General features: G+C 42.1%; 1 protein-coding gene across 3 annotated transcripts in view; it reads right to left on the bottom strand.

The window, feature by feature from the left end:
* Positions 1-20553, bottom strand: part of ZNF407 (zinc finger protein 407) — a 448632-nt gene extending 428079 nt beyond the window's left edge. For all 3 annotated transcript variants that reach the window (XR_005985480.1, XM_041739732.1, XM_041739733.1), the window contains exon 1: positions 20438-20553. The gene's annotated coding sequence lies outside the window, so the exon portion shown is untranslated. The remainder of the gene's footprint in view (positions 1-20437) is intronic.
* Between the last annotated feature and the right edge of the window lie 527 nt (positions 20554-21080).

The raw sequence follows: 21080 nt of genomic DNA, 5'->3' as shown, positions 1-21080 counted from the left end.
GAGGACATTCATGCAGCCTCTGTGTGGGGCAGGAGACTAAGCTCCCATCATGGGCCGGAGAGGAACACAGGGCTCCTACCAGCCGGCGAGCAGCTACTCCAGCACCAAGTCAGACTGCCGATGACCACTGCCCCCATAACAACCTGACTGCTGGAGAAACCAGGAGCCAGAACCTTCCCAATCCACAGAACCAGGAGTAACAGATGCTTGTTTCTTTAAGTCACTGAGTTTTAACATAATTTGTTACATAGGGACAGAGAACTAATAGAATGCCCTTCTGTCCACCTTGTCAAAAATAACAATGGCTCAGTTTCACCCTCCTTTATGTGTATGTTCTATACACTTCCTTTCTTATGTGCTCTAACCTTTAACCACAGAATCCTCTGTGCTAGCACATTAAGATTAAGGTACACAAGAGGGGATCAGTACGTGTTCACTGAAATACATTGTATAATATGCATGTCAAGAGCAGAAATCTTATCAAACTTCTGTAAGATTTTATAACTTTAATCAACTGACATTTATACCTCTTTCACTACCAAAACCAGATCTGATACAGCTTACAATGAAAAACTGATATAACAAAGTCAAGAGTTATTAAAGAGCTAACTAATAAAGAGACGAGGAAGAGTCTTAAATTTAGATTTTTATGGAATAAAAGGAATGTCTTAATGGTTCCTGAAAAACCTGCTCATTTTGGAAGAAGACACTCACTTGTATAGGCCCCAGGGATTGCTCAGAGAGCAACCTGCCCCAGAACTAATGGTAGCCATGAGTTCCTTTCCAGCTAGACTCTGAAATGTTAGCAGCCTCCATTCCTAACAGTCGCGAAATCCAATGGGGCAGCTCACATGGTGAACACATGCATTGGCCAAAGGCCACATGACCCCCTCCTTCCCCTAGCAGGACACATGCAAGCTCAGAAGATCCAGGGGACACTGGCCGCAGGACTCCTCATACCTGATTAAGTTCCAACTCCAAAGTATCTCATGTACCATGTTTAGCTTAGTCCCAACAAAGAACCTTCCCCGGCCAGTGTCCAGGGACACACTGAACAAGCAGGCCCCAACTATGTGCTCCCCAGCCCAAAGGGTAGGAGTAAAGTAAAACTATTTGACAGAGAAAAAAATTCTCACTCAAATCAGAACAGATTTTTGCTTCTATTCTAGGGAAACATGTTTTATTTCCAATATCCAATTCACTTTTGCCTGCAAGTTAAAAATTAGAATATGTGCTTGGTACCTATGGTAGAGCTAAAACAATCACTAAAAAACCATACTAAAAGACCATCATCCCTTTGATTACCAAAGAGTTCCACCTTTCCAACACTACTTACGAAAATGTATTAAAATCAACATAAAACAACCAACCATGGGGCAAGATAAACTGTAAAAGTAGCTCAGCCTTCTTACCTGGCTATTTCTTTTTTTTTTTTTTTTTTAATCTTCCTACACTTCAAGTACTATTTTCCAAATACATTAAATTGATTCAGTAATAAAGTTAATTTTACGATAATCTTATATCAACCATCTCTGACAAATGCAGCTTTTTGTAGTCAGAAATATTTTACACAAAATGTTAAAATTTAATATATCTTTCACAACGGATTTTTTTTAAATCAATGCTTGTTAGTATTTCTACCAATTTTTTAAAATTTATTTTAAAGAAATAAAAGTTTTATTGGAACAGGAAAACAGGATAAAAGAAGGGGAATGAAGACTGAGTAGAGAATGAAAAAGTTCAATGCCATTAAAAGCAGACACACAGGATCCTTGGTATCTTATGCCATTTGAAAAGGTTGTTTTATTATCAATGTAACTAATCACAATGAAACCATCTCTTACAACTAAAGACATTATAATGAATTTTCTTTACAACTGCAGAGAAATGGGATTTGCTGTTTCACATCAAATAGAACAGGCTGTATAAATTCTTCTTCCTATTTATTGTAAAATATAATTTCATCTATAAAATCAGTCATGAAATATTAAAACTGAAACAACAGAATTTATATCCTTTACTTAATTTAGTTTAAACGGTCTATTCACTAAAAAAGGGGGGGGGAGGTATATGTGATAGAGCCCCTATACTTTCTCATTAAGTGTTTCCATTAGACCCTTTATTTTCAAGAATTTATAATACAGCCATAAAAAAAGCATTCCATGATAAAAGTTAGTATACTTTACTCAAATTTGCCTTTTATCTTTATCAAAAGGCAAGAGAATGAAATGAAGCACATGGCATACTGAAAGCTGAGGAACGAGGAGGAGGAGAAGAAAAAGAAACACGTAATCCATTTACTCTAAAAATTTTAAACACTAGTGAAAGAGAACATTAAAGTACAAAGAAGGAAGCCTTTGTTTTCATCCCAAGCTTCCCAACAATAGGCAGCCCCCGTGGCGACCACCTACCACTGCACCTAAGCCTCAGCGTCCTGGGCCAGAGGGGAGGGGAGGAGGAAGAAGACCCCTGCATTCAAGGAGAAAACCCCTCAGTGACAGTAAGGAGCCATATCACACTCAACCAATAGAAAATGAACTCTTAGGTATGGATTTCTTTTTTTTTTTTTTTTTCATTCCAGCAGAAAAAACAGGAAGAAAAAAGGGATTTCCAAATTGCGAATGTGGGAGAAATACAACAAAAACCCACGAAGAGACACGTTCCAGAGCTCTTGCTGAGACCACATCACCAGGTCCACTGGGGGGGGGGGGGGGGGTTTACAATGTCTCATCAGAGAGCTGCAGGGAAAAAAGACAGAAACTGCTAATTTGGGAAGAAATCTGGGAAACACTGTAATTCCAAATGTCAATAAGCTAACACACGATATAAAAACTATCAAGTCTCAGAACATGTGGAATATAAATTATTAGGTATCAAAGATCTGAGTGCTAAAAAAGTATATTTAGAAAGGAGAAAAGGCTTCAGTATTAATTTTTTTAAATGGAGGTAGTTTTAACCAAGTCCGTTTATATACCAAAGTTAATAGTTTTTTTATTTCCTCTGGGTGGCAAAATTATGGGTCACTTTTCTTCCTCCTGGCATTTTCCTATACTTTCTAAAACATATTACTTTGGGAAGACAACTGACAGGGATGCTTTTTTAAAAATCTCTACATACGGTTGAATGGAAATTGACCACTCAAAAAAAAGAAAAGAAAGGTGGGTGGGGGTTGGGGGTGACTGGGTGACGGGCACTGAGGGGGGGGCACTTGATGGGATGAGCACTGGGTGTTATTCTATATGTTGGCAAATTGAACACCAATAAAAAATAAATTAAAAAAAAAAAGAAGCTCTAAGACAGAAACACATTTATGATTGTGGTTCTTGGACTAAACTCTGAATCAAAATAAATAAAAGGAAAGATATGGGGAACTTATTAAAAAGTAAATGTCTGAGGAAGCACTCAGAGACCTTACACTGACACGCAAGAACAGAGGGAGGTGGGCAGAAACAATTAATACACCCTTAGCACCAGATCTTGGCCCCTAACACCACTCCCACTAAAAGGAACTTGGCAGCCTCAAGAAAAGGCAGATTCTAGGGCTGGGGCAAAGTAGGTGTACAATATAAGCCTAGAACATTTTATTATGTCATAAAGTGGAGAAATGTTTTTTTTTAAAGATTTATTTATTTATTTATAGAGACACAAAGAGACAGAGAGAGGTAGAGACACAGAGGGAGAAGCAGGCTCCATGCAGGGAGCCCAACATGGGACTCGATCCCGGGTCTCTAGGATCATACCCTGGGCCAAAGGCGGCGCTAAACCGCTGAGCCACCCGGGCTGCCCAAGAAATGTTTAAAAAAGATGATGATGATGATGTAACACAGACACAAGAGTCAGCTGGAAGGGGCTCCTCCTGGCCAAATCTGGGACAATGTGAGCACCAAATAATTAAGCACCATTAGACACACGAATGGACAAGTCCATGTTCATAGTTGGCAGATGGATGAACCGATGGGAAAAGACAGCCCTGTGTATATAGCAGGATGCTGAGGGCCGACTGGTAAATATGGAGGGAGTGAAGAAGATAGAAAGTCATACTAGCAAAGACTGCTTCAGGCAAGAATCATCAATGGATGCTAAGTCTAGGGTGGGGAATCATCCTGATATGTAGAATGTTTGAATGGTATGAAAGCATTGTCCCAAAAACTGCTTATCAGTTTCAAGGAAAGAATTTTTTGAAAACCTCAGTAATTGTCCAGTGGATAAATCAGCAACAGCTGTGAAATTAATATTTTCAAGGAAAGGCAGAGAGACATAGTATGCCTCCAGACAGAACACCCTGAGAAGGACAGGACACCCATGCACCATGCAGGTGAGAATGCAAAACCTGCAGTTAATCAAGAGGAAACAGTAGACAAACACAAGGTGAGGAATATTTTATTTTAAAAAGATTTTAAAAAGAAAAAAAATGGAGAGGACTACATTCCTCACCAATGTCAATGTCATAAAAGACAAAGACTATGGAAACATTCCAGATTAGAGGAGGCAAAGGAGAGAGGACAACTGAATGCAATGCCTATTCGCAGACTGAATCCTGTGATGGCAAGGAAAAATGCTATTAAGGACATTTTAGGTCAACTGACGAAAAAGACTGTGATGATTAACTGTATGTGTTAGCTAACTGGGTTAAGGGATGGCCAGATCGCCAGTAATACATTACATCTGGGTGTGTCTATGAGGCTATTTCTGGAAGGGACAGCATTTGAATCAACAGACTGAGTAAAGATCACCCTCACCAATGTAGGTGGGCATCACCCAATCTGCTGAGAGCCTAAATGGAACAAAAAGACAGAAGGAGGGCAAATTTGTTTTTGGGTTTTTGGTTTTTGGTTTTAGATTGAGCTGGGACATCCATCTTCTCCTGCCTTAATACTCCTGGTTCTCAGGCTTTTAAAAATCAGACTGAATCAAACCATCAGCTTTTTCATGTCTCCAGCCTGCAGAAAGCAGACTGTGGGGCTCTTAGCCCCCACAGTCGTGTAAGCCAACCAACCCCTATAAGACAGGGGCTCATCTGTATACACACATATATGTGAGCCTACTGTTTCTCTGAAATCCTGACACACATTTTTGTACAGAGTGGTTCCAGAGGAGAATATTAAAGGATAAATTTTCTAACTTGGTTCTGGGATTTCTAGAATTGGCTCTCTAATCTGATTGGATTAAAAGATGCTAATGATTCTGTTTTCAGTGTAAAAAGAGTGCTTATACTTGGTCTATGATGAGAACTGATTACAGATACACAAAATACCTGCATTGGATACTCCTAATCAACCACTTATATGAATCCAAGTGCTAAGTGACTCTGTAACATTTCTGAAAAACCAAGGAATATAATGACTGGTTGGTTGGCCCATATGTTGCTGGACAAAATGAAAGAAAATGATGAGCTTGGAGAGTCAAGTCCCAGCTCAAGCACTGCATAAATGACCTGAGAGCTTCCAAGTGTGCCCTGCAGGAAAGCGTGATCTCCTACAGCTGCAGGGCGGAAAGTGCTGCCTATCAAATGCTGAACATCCTTCAGAGATTGGCTAGATCCAAAAGCAAAGTGAATGGGCAGCCTCTCAGGGGTACACTGCTACTCTGAGAGTGCTAACTGGGAAGGATCCAAGCCCCAAACCCTGGGATGGGGACATGAAGGAAGACCCTAATAAAGCTGGGGATGCTGAGTTCCTAAACTCTGATGCATCTTCTCTACCAGCGAAAGAGGTCTTCCCAACCCCAGTAGTGCCCCCATGCCAATTCCTATTAATAAATGTCATTTTCCGTGTCTACATTTAATATGCCATTGGTTCTGTTTCTGTGGAGAACCCCAATGTAAGTACTAATGTGAATTTATATAATTAAATGCTTTAATTATATAGGGGAATATACTTATTTCTAGAAAATATACACTTAAGGATTTATGGGTAAAGGGTCATAATATAGTTAATTTACTTTCAAAAAAGTTCAGGGAAAAAAGGGTGTACACACACACACACACACACACACACGTAAAGAGAGTGCACACACTCTCCAAATTATCTCCAAATAAAAAGTAAAGAAAAAAAACAAAAAAGAGTTTGTTTCAAATAGATGGCTTACAAAGATCTCTGCCACATCTCTAGGAACTGTCAGGGGATCAAATATATATAAAGCTTCTTAAAGAAAAAAAAAAAAGATCACTTTCTTAGACTTGACAGAAAACTACATAGGAACTAGCAGCTCCCATTTAGACTTCACTTCCAATTGAGGGCCCACTGCAAATTATATCCTTCCTAGTGTAGCTGTGTCTCTGTACTAAAACATTTTTAGGTTTGTTATAAAGATTTTATTTATTTATTCATGAGAGACACAAAGAGATGCAGACGTAGGCAGAAGAGGAAGCAGGCTCACCACAGAGAGCCTGATGTGGGACTCGATCCCAGGACCCAGGGGTCACGAACTGAGCCCAAGGCAGACGCTCAACCACTGAGCCACCTGAGTGCCCCTGTACTAAAAAGTTTTGACTCCTTTGCCATTAGAAGGAAAAAACTATTTGTTGGTATCTGTTGATTCCTGTCCACTTGTAGTTTCCACACCAGCCTTAAAAAGTTCTGGGAGACGCCAACGCCAACAGAGTGTCATACTTCAGAGGAGTATGAAGTATTTTCCTATTCCTAGCAAAGCTGGTTAATGTATGTTCAATCTTACAAAATTTCAATGGTATCAACCATCTGCAACAGATAAACCTTCCTCGTGTCCCAAGCAAAAGGCCACGAACCGGCTAACACATCAGTTTCCTGACAGAGGCATGATGTATAACAGCACACTGTGATAACATGCTGCTAAGAGGCATCACAAGACTTCCTGCATCCTTACATCCGGTCAGCACCGCTTCCATCTTCTGTCCTTGGACACCTGAGCTCTGTCCGTACCATCTAGTCCAATCCTCTGCAACTAAGAGCCGCTTGCAATCATACACATCTGTGGATTCTTTCATTGCCCTAGAAGGTTCTTTCTGCAACTACTCTGCCATTCATTACAAAGTGCTGGCATTCTTCTATAACTTTTCTTACCCCTTTTCTCATGATTTACACCTGGTAAAACTTCATTTCCATTTTCAAGTTTCCCTCCAAATTCTCCTTCTGACTTCGATTTTGCTGTTTTTCATTAAAACTCTGTGTCTCTCACATCTCACTGTTAACTAGGATGACAAATGAGAAGGTTAGCCCCACATCAGGGTATCGGGTTCTCTGCTCTGCAGGGAGTCTGCTTCTCCCTCACTGCACCTCCCTTCACTCATGCACACATGCTCTCAAATAAATAAAATCTTTAAAATAAAAAAATGAATAAATGAGAGGTTAAATAACCTCCAAACTGTCTTTTAAAAATGATTATTTTTCACTTGATGGGATGAGCACTGGGTGTTAGGCTATATGTTGGCAAACTGAACTCCAATAAAAAAAATTTTTTAAAAAAAACAACAATAACAAGTATGAATTCAATTTCTGCAATAAATTCAGCAATATTCAGTTATCTGCATTTTTCTTGAAAAAAAAAGAATATTTTTGGACCATTTTAACATACTTCTTTTGTTTTACCTGATGTGGTACAAATTAGGAAAATAAATTCATCACAAATTCTATCACCTTTATTTTTCCTGCCTGCTTTTATTTATCCTGCCTGCTGACATGGGTGTTAATGAATGCAAAAAATAAAATATGGTTAAAGAAAGGAGAGAAAACTGGACTATATACAAAGATAGACTCTTCAAAAGGAAAACCAAAAAGACTGTTTCAGTTTCAACGTCTACAGTGCATAAGACTTGTCTACAAAATTCTGGAACACCTGAATTAAGAAGCTCCATTCTCACCTTAAAAGACAAATATTAAAACAGACTTAAAGTATTAATTTGTACACTAGGAGACAAGCTACCAAAATGACTGTAGAGGTTAAAACCTAAGGTGATATAAGTGCAATGTCTTAGGTAAATTCTAGAACTTTAAAACCAATTGTGAGGGGAGTGAAAACATGTTTGGCCTACTTCCTCAGTCACAGAGATGGCAGAGGCACCCCTCCAACAAAGTACCCCCTCCTGTTGACGGTGCCCAAAATGCCCCCACAGTGGCACCCTACACACACTTAGGAAAAGAATATGAAAAAAAAAAAAAACTAAAAAAAAAAAAAAAAAAAGAATATGAGCAACTGGAAGAAGAAGAGGGAAATGTGAATGAGTTCCTCACTGCCCTTCTTCCTAATACACCCAAAATCATTTAAATCGGTGATTCAGTGGTGCTTCTCAGCTCCTTCCAAGCCTCACTGTCCTCTGGGAGTTTGGGCCAGGGGGTTACCATAAGGGGCTTTCTCTGCTGGAGTATCAGCGTGTTTCAGGATTCCCCTTCATGCCACGCTCTTGGCTTCTGCAGGCCCACCGCTCACTAACTCTAGGAGATGCTGCTTCACGCAGTCTGCAAATAGTTAAGACACACTGTTTTTGTGATCCGTCAGTGACCACAAACACAGACATGAGGAAAACAGAATAACAACCTTCTTAATAGGAAAATGTTGCAGCCAAAGCCTCCTCAGACACAGTGTGTCTGCTAGTTTCCAGGTGACTGCATTTATTTCTATTCAAATTTTATGGATGAAGCACTGAAGTTACTAAAAAATAGTGTTTCTCATGTGAACAATATTTCCCAAGTGCAACAGAAAATCACTAATGGCATTTTAAAATAAAGTTACATACCACAAGCAAGGATTTTTAAATAAGTACATATTATTCAACCACGGATTGGAAAAAAACACAGGACCAACCTAGGACTTCACATATATTAATATATTACTTCTTATGACAAGGTCCAGTTTAAAAAAATATGTGAGATTAAAATACTGGGGTATAAAATATAGCAAAAACAATCAAGTAGGCAAATGACTTAACCCTTGGAAAACTCTACATCATATCTTATTCATTTACTAATTTCTTTTAATTATATAAATGCTTAAAAAAAATCAGTAGGAATAAATAAGGATTCTCAGCTCTGAGTTCATTCTGAAACAAGAATGCTCTGAAAATCAGTCCCCTCCCTGCTATTGGCAGCCCATCCGGGCTGGTCTCACAAAGTCCCATTTATGGATATTCACATGTGGGTAGGAGCTTCCTTCAGATCACACATCTATGAAACAGGGCAGAATGATAAAAGACCCCAACTCTGTAATATCATGCTTCCACATTCCAAGGAACAGATCACAGAACTATATCTGTGGAGGAGGATAACTACAGAATACTAGTTTTCTACATATTCACAACCTGCTTTTCCTTTTTGATTTGGATACAGAAGCTAGAACCAACGCAGCAAGAAGGTAACGCCTAACACTTTTACTACTGTAATAAGTGAGTTTAAAAATGGGCCAAGCACAAACACAGAAGTTTGTGCCTCACTCTTGAAGATTTCCAGGGCAAGTGTTCCTGGTCTGCAGGCAGTCAGGTCCAGGTCCATCCTGGAATCCTGGTTCCTCCCACCTTCAAGGCCTGCCCTAGAGCTTCCTCTTTCCCTGCATCCAGCTGACAGACACAGAGGAGCTGAAAGAGGCAGCACATTTGCTTCTTAAAAGCCTTGATTGAAAAAAAAAAAAAAAAAAAAAAAAAGCCTTGATTGAAAAGTGGCACCTACCACTTGACTCATACTTGCTTCCTGCCAGAGTCGGAAAAATGTGACCTGGAGCCCTGCAGCTCTGTCTTAGGAAAGAGAAGAACTGACAGATTTAGGTGGGCAGCCAGCCTCCTCTGTCACACACCAACCCCACAATGATCATATTGCTTATCATTAGACCATTAAGGAAGGCTTTCAGGCTTTAAAAAACCTTTGAGAAATGCAACTATCCCTGAAGAGCACACCTGGAGCTATTACTTCCACATTTGTAAAACAAGGAAATTATAGACAATATCAATCCCTTACAAATTCACCTAATCATCAAAACTTGAACCCTTGGTCCTATCCACGGAGAGATTCTGATTCAGAACGTCCAGGAGTGCCTGGGGGGTTCTGTCCCACTTAAGTGTGGGACTCTTGATTTCGCCTCAGGTCATGATCTCGGGGTCGTGAGACTGAGCCCTGCACAGGGCTCCACACTGGGCTGAGAGTCTCCTTGGGATTCTCTCTTTCTCTTTCTCTCTCTTTCTCTCTCGCCCCCTCTTCTGCCCCCCCCCCCCCCATCGAGTTCACACTCTGGAGTTCTCTCTCTCTCTCTCTGTAAAAAAAAAAAAAGAAGAAGAAGAAGAAAAAGAAAAAAGAAAGTCTGGGATGGGGACAAAAGTTAGTAGTCCCATACCCATACCCAAAACCACATGATGGACCTACAAGATTCTTAATGAAAACCATTTGATCTCATTTTTTGAAAGACAATAATTTCTCCTACCATTCCTAATGATCTAAATTTTCTAAGCTATTTTTAAAAGTACATTACCACCTTAGTTTAAATTCTAATGGCTTTATAATTATATGCACTCCTATGATTTCTCATTCTATAATAAACTGATCCAATAATTATATATCAAATTCGAATTCATAATTCACAGTCAGCAGAAATGTAAAGTGAATTGTACACTTAAAAAGCAGCAATTTGGGGGATCCCTGGGTGTCTCAGCAGTTTAGTGCCTGCCTTTGGCCCGGGGCATGATCCTGGAGTCCCGGGATCGAGTCCCGCGTCGGGCTCCCTGCATGGAGCCTGCTTCTCCCTCTGCCTGTATTTCTGCCCCGCCCCCATTTCTCATGAATAAATAAATAAAATCTTTATTTTTTTTTTAAATAAAATATTTAAAAAAAAAAGCAGCAATTTGTTGCTGCTTCTAGGTTTCAAACACCAAGGTTCCATTATATTTAGTAAGTGACAAGAAAGCTGGACTTTGGTTACAATGGATGATTACACTGGTTTAACTCCCAACTGGGTTAAACAATGTCTTTTCCTGACTAGGCTTACTACCTTACTTGTTTTTATTTAATGCTATTCTGTTTGTATTTACAAGACAAAAAGCACAGCATATAGGAGAAAATAAAAGAAAGTGTGAACAAACACATTGCAAAACACTGAGAGTTATGACTGAGATTACACAGCTTCAGCAAAATGCAGCAGAAACTAGGAAAGCTGAAGTATCTAAAATCAGTTTTAAGAAGGCTGTGTTCTACATTTGCCCATAAGGGATCTCTGACAGGCACTCCATGTGTCTGAAATGCAGACTTCCCTGCTATGGAGGGACTCTCGTAGGCTGTCAACTTCTTAGTGAGGAGCTGACTTTGCTAGAAAGTATGACATGATATAATTACAAACATTTGACAGTTCTCCTGATTTAGACAATTTTAACACTCTGAATATCAAACAAAAATAGTAGTGCTATTTGGTTCCATAGGACATATAATTTGACATAGGGCTTCAAGAACCACATTTTTATTTTTCCTATACTTGTTAATTTCAAGGAGTGAATGTCATACCATGATGGCTTTCAATAAGATTTTCAGTGCAAGCAATGTTTAAGGAAAAAGTCCTCAGAATATGGGATAAATAGGACACTCAAAAAAAATTATCAAAGGTGAAGAAAAAACAGGCAAAGGTAAATTTCTCCAAAGTTCCCTTTTTAGCAACCAACTGCCCAAGCCAAGAAGTATCATTTCTTAAATCCTCTGGCCTAATACCACTTTCTAATGACCTGGAAGATGCAATCCTTAGAACTAAAACAGAATTCTATTACTTTTTCAGCTTTAGGGACTTGTCATCGGCTAATTCTAGCAGATAAAGTCATGTACACTGGCTTAGGAAAAAACCTAAGACAAAGTAACTTTTCAAATGGGGCAAACAGACTCTTTACCAGTCTCCTACACTCCCCACTTTGCTTTTACTTTTTCTCTCCTAACTCCAGCACTCTCAGACATTAACTGTTTTGTCGGATTATATTCTTGCTCTGACCTTTTCTAAGGGTGTTTCAGATCAGAGAGCCTCTACCACTTGCACTTGCAAGCCCACAGCTACCTTTACTTTCCTGTACTGGTGATACTGGCCCACACAACCTCACTGTATAAACTCAGCACAAGGGATGCCTGGGTGACTCAGCAGTTGGGCGCCTGCCTTCGGCTCAGGTCTCAATCCCAGGATCTGGGATCGAATCACGCATCAGGCTCCCCACGAGGAGCCCTCTGCCTATGTCTCTGCTTCTCTCGTTCTCTCTCTCAATCTGTATCTCCTATGAATAAATAAATAAATCTTTAAAAAAATAAAAATAGGGGGATCCCTGAGTGGCTCAAGCGGTCTCGCACCTGCCTTTGGCCCAGGGCATGATCCTGGAGTCCCGGGATCAAGTCCCACATCGGGCTCCCAGCATGGAGCCTGCTTCTCCCTCTGCCTGTTTCTCTGCCTCTCTCTCTCTCTCTATGTCTAACATAAATAAATAAAAATAAATCGTTAAAATAAATAAATAATAAACTCAGCGCATGATGTACTTGGCAGTAAGCACTCAGCAAGTATTAACAATCGTTATCATTAAAACCAATTTTCTTTTTTGAAATCTCTACACCTGAAAGTTTATATCCTAATCCTGCAAAAACACGTCTTTACCATGATCACCTCATCATATCTTTTTTACAAAAAGTGAATAGTCCCATGCAGACAGACTTTGCAAAAAAGAAAAAAAAGCAGGGATGTTTGTGTTTTAAATATTTGGTAGATATAAAAAACAATTTTACCATGGGAAAGTTATTAAGCACAAGAAAACAAATCCCTGGGTGCAGATCAGTTTAAGAAAATTAAATACTTATCTTTGTCCCTCTCGGTGCCCCCACCACCTTCGCTCTTCATACTTACAGAGCTCTCCTCGGACATGGACTTTGTGTCTGTAACTTATCTGTTTTCTTAATTACTTTAGCAAATAGTCCTCTAACAGTATACAATTTTGTTTTGCACATTTCCAAACTTAAAAAAAAAAATGAAAAATAGTATATATATTCTTCTGGAAGTATCTTTTCTTCCCCCAGATGACCTTCCTGACACTTATCCCTGGTGATGCATGCAGCTAAAATCCATTCAGTTTCACTACCGTATAGTCCTTCACTATAGAAGTCTAGTACAACTTATCCATTCTCCTGTGATGTACACTGCTTCCAGTTTTTTCCTTTTACCAGTGCAATAGTGAGCATTCTTGTACATGTCGCCAGGCATTCAAGTCCAGCAGTTTCTCTAGAGGGCAGTGAATTGCCAATTTTAGCATGTACCCATTCACCTGAAGAGCTTGTTAAGCTGGCCCATCCTCAAAGTCTGATTCAGTAGGTGTAGGGTGAGGCCCAAAATCTGCCTACAAAGTTCCCGTGAAATCCTGGGAACACATTTTAGAGGCACTGCTCTAGGATAAAGACTTTGAAATGGAATTACTAGGTCAAAGGATACACTGGTGTCTAACTTTACAAGATAATTCTGAAGTTATTGTACCAAGTTACACTCCTATCAGTTGGGTATAAGCAATCCAGCTGTTTCCTCCCCAAACAACAGATATTGTCAGATTTTTATGCTGTTGCCAACCTAATGTGTGTGAAACTATATACCTTTTTCATCCTAATTTGCCTTTCCCTAATTACCAATTAAGTTGAAAATCTTTGCATTCGGGTTTCCTGTTTTGTGAGATGCCTATTGAGGTGGGGTCCTTTGCCCATTTTTCTATTGTTATTATTGATTTGCCATTTACCTTTCTGGATACCAACCTTTTATCACTAATGTGTACTGAAAATACCTATTATCACTTGTGACTTGCCTGTTCACTCACTTGATGGTTTAATAAACACAAGTTATTGATGTTAATATTGTCAAACTTATGAATCTTTTCCCTTATGGTCTGCGTCTTCTGTGATTTGTTTTAGAATCTCTTCTCTATATCAGAGTCATACAACTACTATCCTACCTTGTTTTCTAAAAGTTCCACAGTTTTGCTGTCTTTAAGCCTACAGTTGACCTATAGTTGATTTTTTTTGAATGATGTGATTTAGAAATGTATCCCACTCTTAAAAACGTTTGATGTGATTTAGAAATGTATCCCACTCTTAAACGTTTCCTGTTTGGTAAAGACCAGTTATAGCCAACTATAACTTTTGTGAGGATACAAAAAGTGCCCCAAGTAAAATACTGATTAGGTGTTAACCACTCAGGCCTTTATTGGGAGTTATTCTGCTCTCTCGTTGAGGCACACAAAAAACTGAAAAACTCCAATGTGAAAACATGGAAAGTTATTAACAAATTAGACTATGATCCCCAACCCACCATACTCCAGGAAGAATCCTTTAAAAAATCCCAAAAACTCAATGTAGTCTTTTTAAAAATATAGAGAATTAAGCATTGGGAAAAAGTGTGGGAAAACTGTCATTCTCAACAGTACTGGTTGGGATATAAATCTATACACCTTCCTAGAAGGTAATTTTTCTCTCTGTCTCTCTCTCCCTCTCTCCACACATGCACGTACACACTCTCTATGTGTGTACATATACATTTGACCTATCAATGACTCTACAAGAAATAATTGGACAAAATACGTGTTTAAGGATATTCAGCATGAAGCTCTTTATAATATGAAAATTAGAAACAACCTAATATCCAATGATGCAGGATGGGTTAAAGATGAAGCTGCTATGGCATGTCCATACATTGGAATACCATGCAGATTACACAGCTCTGTTAATGTGAGAAGATGTTCAGCATATTCTACTAACAAAATGCACATATAAATATTCATCTATTCATAAATATCAAGTGCCTTGTGTGTGCCAGGTACCAAGCAAGTCACTGGTAAACAGAAAGAGATCTGTTCCCTGAATCCAAGGAGAGAGAGCTTGCAAGCTTTGCTGGGAGACAGACCAGATATATAGCTTCAAATTATTCTGGTTGGGATAGAAAAGGCACGGGCATTTTGAAAAACAGAACCAACTTACAGATGTGTATATGTAATGTATCCAGCACTTCACCATGGTATACAAAAAGAACACATGCACTATGCACTACCAAGTGCTGGGAAGTAGGAGAATACTTAGAGCATACAAGGTGCATCACAGCACCTTGTGATGAACTGAAGTGTATCTACCTTCTACAAAAAGGCTCTAGGGAGAATTTTAAGAAAAGCAGTATAGTTATGGAAAGTCATACACTGGAAGACAAATGTGAGACATTGCAGGACCACAGCAAAAGAACTGGGACAAATAGCATCCATTCCTGCCAATTCAAAACTGAGATTGACCAAGATCAAGTACAAGTTTTTGAGCAAATAACCATTCTTCCAAGAGCCTACACTTTTCCCTTTCCATGCTATGTTTGTGTCTGACAAATAATAATAAACCTCCTGAGATAAGAAATTTCTCATAATTGGGACCAGGCTCAAAGGATTCTGACATTATATGCTCATTTCTTTTAAACTTCTGTACCAAAAATCAGTAAAGCAATGAAAGTAATCAATTTCAAAGGGAAAATATTTATCTTTAGAGAACAGCTATCACATACTATCTCAACCAAGAGATCAAAGTTAAAATTCCCCAGTGATAAGACATATCTATGTCATGTACGTCCCAATACGAGAGACCGAGAAGGGCACAACTTCACCACCGTGGTCTTCTTGTCAAAATGCTTCACACTCCATTTAATCATGAAAGGACATCAGACAAATCCAAAATAAAGGACTTTCTACAAAATAAAAGACCAGCACTCTTCAAGTGCATAAAGGTCATTAAAAATAAAGCCAAAAGGAGATGTCACATACTGGAAGAGACTAAGGAGACAGAATACCTTAATACAATGTGGGCTCCTGGATTGGACCCTGGACCAGAGAAGGGACACGGTGGTGAACCTCAAAGTCTTTAGATTAATTCTATCAACTATCTGGTTTCAATAACTGCACTATGGATGCATAAGATGCTAATCAACGGATGCTTGTTGAAAAGTATACAGGAACTCTCTGAGCCATTTTAGCAACTTTTTTGTAATTCTTAAGTTATTTCAAAGTATAAAGTGTTTATAAATCATTTCAGATGAATGATGAATGATACACAAGGTATGAGATGAATCACTCATTAACTGTAACATAAAAACAGGCTGCGTCCTCCAAAATTGTGCTTTAAAAAAAAATCCAAATAATTGCAAATAAGGCTTAAACTGGAATAAATTATAACTTTTCCATAAAAGCCCGTAATTGTGATAATGTAGAAAGTATAGTAATTTTCCTAGGGCACTGAAATCTCTCCAGAAAAATGTTCTACTTTATTTTCCCCCTTAATCTTTTTTTAATTCAACTTACATTTATTTAACATCTACTATGGGCACATAACTGTGTGAGGGCCTGATAAGATTCTGATATATAAGAAATGAACATTTCAGAACACAACAGAGAAAAGCATAGAGTAATAAAATTGGAAGTAATTTTTCACTCCTGTACAACCTAGCAATTAACCCAGACACTCTTTAAGTGCAAATGTCGATAAGACGGAAGGTCCTCAGAGCTCATGTGACTTCTCTTCAATAATGAGTGGTTCTGACCTCTAGAATTATCTCCAAAAATTATCCTTGAAAATGCCAAAATGACTCCCTCCAAGAAATACTATATTTCTCGTCCTTTTAATTTTTTTTTTCATTTAATCATTATGTTTTTGGTACACTGCTGATTGGTAACACAAAATTAAACAACTCCATTCTTTGAGTACCAGGGAAAAGGTTACACTGGTGTAAATCCAGGGAGTTTACTTACTCTCCTAAGAGATTAAAGGCAACATTGTGTATGGCCAGGGCTCTCAAAGTGTGATCTCAGAGCCCACAGCTTCAATGTCACCCAGGAGGAACCTGTCAGCAACGCAAATTCTCAGCCCCAGTCCAGACCTGCTGAATCAGAAGCCCAGGGGACGCTGAGCATTTTCATAAGCTCCCCAGGTGACTCTGATGCACCTTAACTTGGAGAACCCCTGATGGAAGCAGAAAGACTGGCCTGTAAATCAGGAAGCCTGATTCTAATCCCTGCTCTGCCGCTAAACTCGGAGACAGATTACTCAGCTTCTGTGGGCGCTCAGCCTCCTTACAGGACAACCAGGGAACTGGAACAGATCATTGCCACAGTCCTGAGAAAGATTTGACCAATCTAGGAAGGCGGTCACTTCTTTAAGGCCTAAAAGTGAAAGGACCACCCAAGTATTTCATCGCATCTTTCTTTTTCATCAAAATGAAACAACTAAAATTTCCTCTTTTCTTCAACTGGTCTCTGAATCACATTTAATATATCTAAAATAAGGGGCACCTGGGTGGCTCAGTCAGTCTTCGACTCAGGTCATGATCTTGGGGTCCTGGGATGGAGCCCTACCTTGGCTTCACACTCCGTGGGGAGTCGGCTTCAGGATTTTCTCTCTCCCTCTGTCCACAACCCCTGCACATTCACTCATGCTCTTGTGCTCTCTCTCAAATAAATCTTCAAAAACACATATATATCTAAAATGTCTTATCTAGATAAAATTGTGTTTGCTTTAGCAAAAACCATACAAATGCTGATTTTTCTATTTATTTCCATATCATGTCTGTACATGAGGAATTTCACTTAAAAACAAAATCTCCAAGAAACCCATCTACTATAGTCTGAATTGTGTCCTCCCCCAAAATTCATTATGTTAAATCACTAATCCCCAACGTGAAGGTATTTGCAGGTGCAACCTTTGAGAGGTAATTAGATTTAAATTAAGTCATGAGGGTAGGGTCTCTAAGATGAATCAATGTCCTTATAAGAAGGGGAAGAGAGGCCCAAGTTGTCTCGATCTCTGTCATGTGAGGACACAGCGGAATAAGTGGCCATCTGTAAGCCAGGAAGAGGCCTCACCAGGAACCAGCACCTTGATCCTGGACTTCATGTTCAGAGCTGTGACAAGTAAATACCTGTGTTGTCAGTTCTCCAGGCTATCACATTTTGTTATAGCAGCCAAGCTAAGGCATTCACTCAAATGTCTGGGGTAGGATCTAACACACACATTATAGTTCAGAAGAACTGGGGGATCCCTGGGTGGCTCAGCGGTTTGGCACCTGCTTTCATCCCCGGGCATGATCCTGGAGACCAGGGATCGAGTCCCACATTGGGCTCCCTGAATGGAGCCTGCTTCTCCCTCTGCCTGTGCCTGTCTCTCTCTCTCTCTCTCTCTCTGTGTGTGTGTGTGTGTGTGTGTCTCACAAATAAATAAATAAATATTTTAAAAGCAGCAATAAAAAAACGTAAGTATTTGAGAGATAACCGGTTAGATTGGGATCATGTTGCCAAACTACAAAGCAGGAAATCATATTAAAAAGAAAAAGAACTGTGCCCCATCCTTGCATAAAGAGCATGTGTGACCTAACCACAAGATGTACTTAAGTCTGAAAACAAAGAATTTTAAAACATGCGGCACCTGGGTAGCTCGGGTCATGGTCTCAAGGTCCTGGGACGGAGCCCTTCATCAGGCTCCCTGCTCAGCAGGGAGTCTGCTTCTCCCTCTCTCTCTGCCCTTCCCTCCCTGCTTGCACTCTCTCTCAAATAAATAGAATCTTAAAAAAAAAAAAAAAAGAAGAAGAAGAAGAATTCTAAAATGTATAGATGTAGACATTTCCATTACTGCCTAAGGAAAAGAGCTTAATTTCTACTTCTATTCATGGATTTAGGAACTGGAAATCTCACCACCATGAGACCTGAAAAACCTGTCATACAAACCCCTTCTTTTGAAATGTGAGAGTCTAATTTATAAAGGTCCGAATTCTCCTCTAACGACACAAACCTAGTTCAAGTCAATGCTCGGAGAAATGTCCCATGGAGCAAGTGAATACCCACTAATCCTGGAGACCTAAACCAAACCCCGTCCCCTGCAAGCCCTCATCACTCCTTCCCAGGCAGACACCATTTGCTCTGTGCATTTCCATGTCAGCACTTAGCAAAAGGCACTGTATTTGTTTCTGTATCTGCCTCCTTAAGCAGATCCTGAAATCTAACGCCAGCACCTAGAGTGGTGTGTGGAAATAAGCAAGGACCACTGTTTGCTCAGGTGGAGTCACTACGCCTTGCTGAATACCGGTGGGACCCTGTCCTGTCTTGCAGCTTTTCTGTAAATCTGAAATTATCCCAAAATGTTTTTACAAAGGCACAGTGGCAACCGTGTTATCAGCCACAATCACACCTGCCTGCAGATCACGCAGGAAGACATCCGCTCCTAGAGAACCTTGCACACTGTGTATCAGACATGCCAAGAGGCGTTCGTTATCTCGAGTAACAAACTTGAAGAATGAGTAACAAGCATTTGAGATTTGAATTCTGACATTAACTTTGTTCGCAGTATTTAATCTGAGTTTTTTTTTTTAATCTGAGTTTTAATTGGCAAAAAGGGAATAACTAAATCCTAGTCTACGAGGTTGCTGAGCTAAATGAAGCATACAGAGGATGCATCAGAAATGAAGTTCCGATCGATGGCAGGGCCCTTCCCTGGGCGGTGCTCCCGCTGGACCGGACTCGTCACCGCGCGGCGGGGCACACTGTGACTCAATCCAGCGGCACGGGCGGCAAACCGACAGCGCAGTCGCCGCGAGGGCTGTGATCGCCTGCAAAGTAAAGACCTCCTGCACGTGTGTGGAGGGATGCTAACCTTGCCGAGATGCCCTTCCTAGCCCCTCAACTCCCCAGGGAAACAGAAGGGCCATCAAAACTCAGCTCGCCGACAGGGGTCAGCACTCCTGGACGCACCCCCCGCAGCCCGACCCGCAGGACGCGGGCGAGCACGCTCAGGACGCGCTGGCGCTGGCGCTGGCAAGAGGTGGGTCTCCCCCCGGGCCGAAGCCGCCCGCGCACGCCGCGCCGCAGCCCCGGGCTTCCCCGCGTCCAGAGCCGCCGGGCCGAGGCGCGGGACCCTCCCCTGCAGGCGCGCTGCTCCCGGGCTCCCGCGTCCTTAACGGAAGGAGGCGCGGGCAGCAGCGGCGCATCGGTGCATCTGGGGGTGACCCGGGAGCAGGCGGGCGGAGGAGGAGGAGGAAACCACCGCCCGGACGGTAACCCGGCGGGGCCGGGGCCGCGGCTCCAGGCTGGGGCTGGGGCAGGTGCTTCACCCGCACCCCCACTGCGCGACGGGGTGCTGACAGCCGGCCCGCGGGGGAGCCGAGGCTCCGCCGGCCCGCGAGCCCCGCCGCAGGCTGTCGCGCAGTGAGAGGGAGGAGGGCGGGAGCGGAGGCCGGGCGGCGGCCGGGCCGCGGGCGGCGGGCGTGTGCCGGGCGAGGCTGGGCGGCGTCGGGAGGGACCGGCGAGCGGGGAGGGGCGGAGGCGGGGGGAGGGGGGAGGAGGAAGAGCGAAGGGCCTTGGCGGGGCTCCCGGCGCCCAGCAGCCCGGGCCCGGGCCCTCAAGCCACCGCCCCCAGGCCCTGCGCTGACGCTGGACGGTCCCCGCCTCCAAACCCCCCGCCCCGGCCAGAGAATAACTTACCTGTTTGCCGACGGAATCGCTCCTGCTCGCCCCTCTGACTGACTCCTCCGGCTCACCGTCTTCCCTCTGGGAGGAAGGGGAGGGACTTCCTGCCTCTCATTCGAGCGACTTCCGGCGGTTCCCAGGTCGCCTCCGTGGTGGCCCGAGCGCCGGACACCACGACCAAGAAACAGGGTCCCGGAACTGGTTTAGCGAAAGCGCATCGAGTTCCCTGTTTCTGCCCCGAGTGGCCGGCCGACCCGTGTGCCGCCTTCTTTTCGGCCCATCAGCTCTTGCCGGAAACCACTCGGAGAGAAACCGGAAGTCCCTCCCTCCCCCGAGAGGAAAACGGAAGGCCGAAGGAGTCAATCTCGGCGAGGGGAGATGCGTGTCAGGGTGGACGGCGCGCGGTGTCGGTCCGGGAGGGCCCCTTGGGATTTCCAGAGGGCGCGGGAGCAGGAACTTGCCGGCGGGTCCTGCCCCCTCCCCACTCCGCCCCTCGTTCGCTCGCCGTCGCTGTGGGCCCCGAGGACGGCCCGAGGGGTGCGGGAGCGACCGGGGCCGGCAGCCCTCGTCCCGGGGGCCGGGGGTCGGGTGCTGGGCCGGGCGCGTGCGCAGCCCCAGCGTCGGAGGAAAACTCGGGCGGCTCCGGGAGGGACCCTCG

This window comes from Vulpes lagopus, chromosome 24 (genome assembly GCF_018345385.1).
Source record: "Vulpes lagopus strain Blue_001 chromosome 24, ASM1834538v1, whole genome shotgun sequence".
Taxonomy (NCBI): domain Eukaryota; kingdom Metazoa; phylum Chordata; class Mammalia; order Carnivora; family Canidae; genus Vulpes; species Vulpes lagopus.
This window is presented reverse-complemented; position numbering and strand designations above follow the sequence as displayed.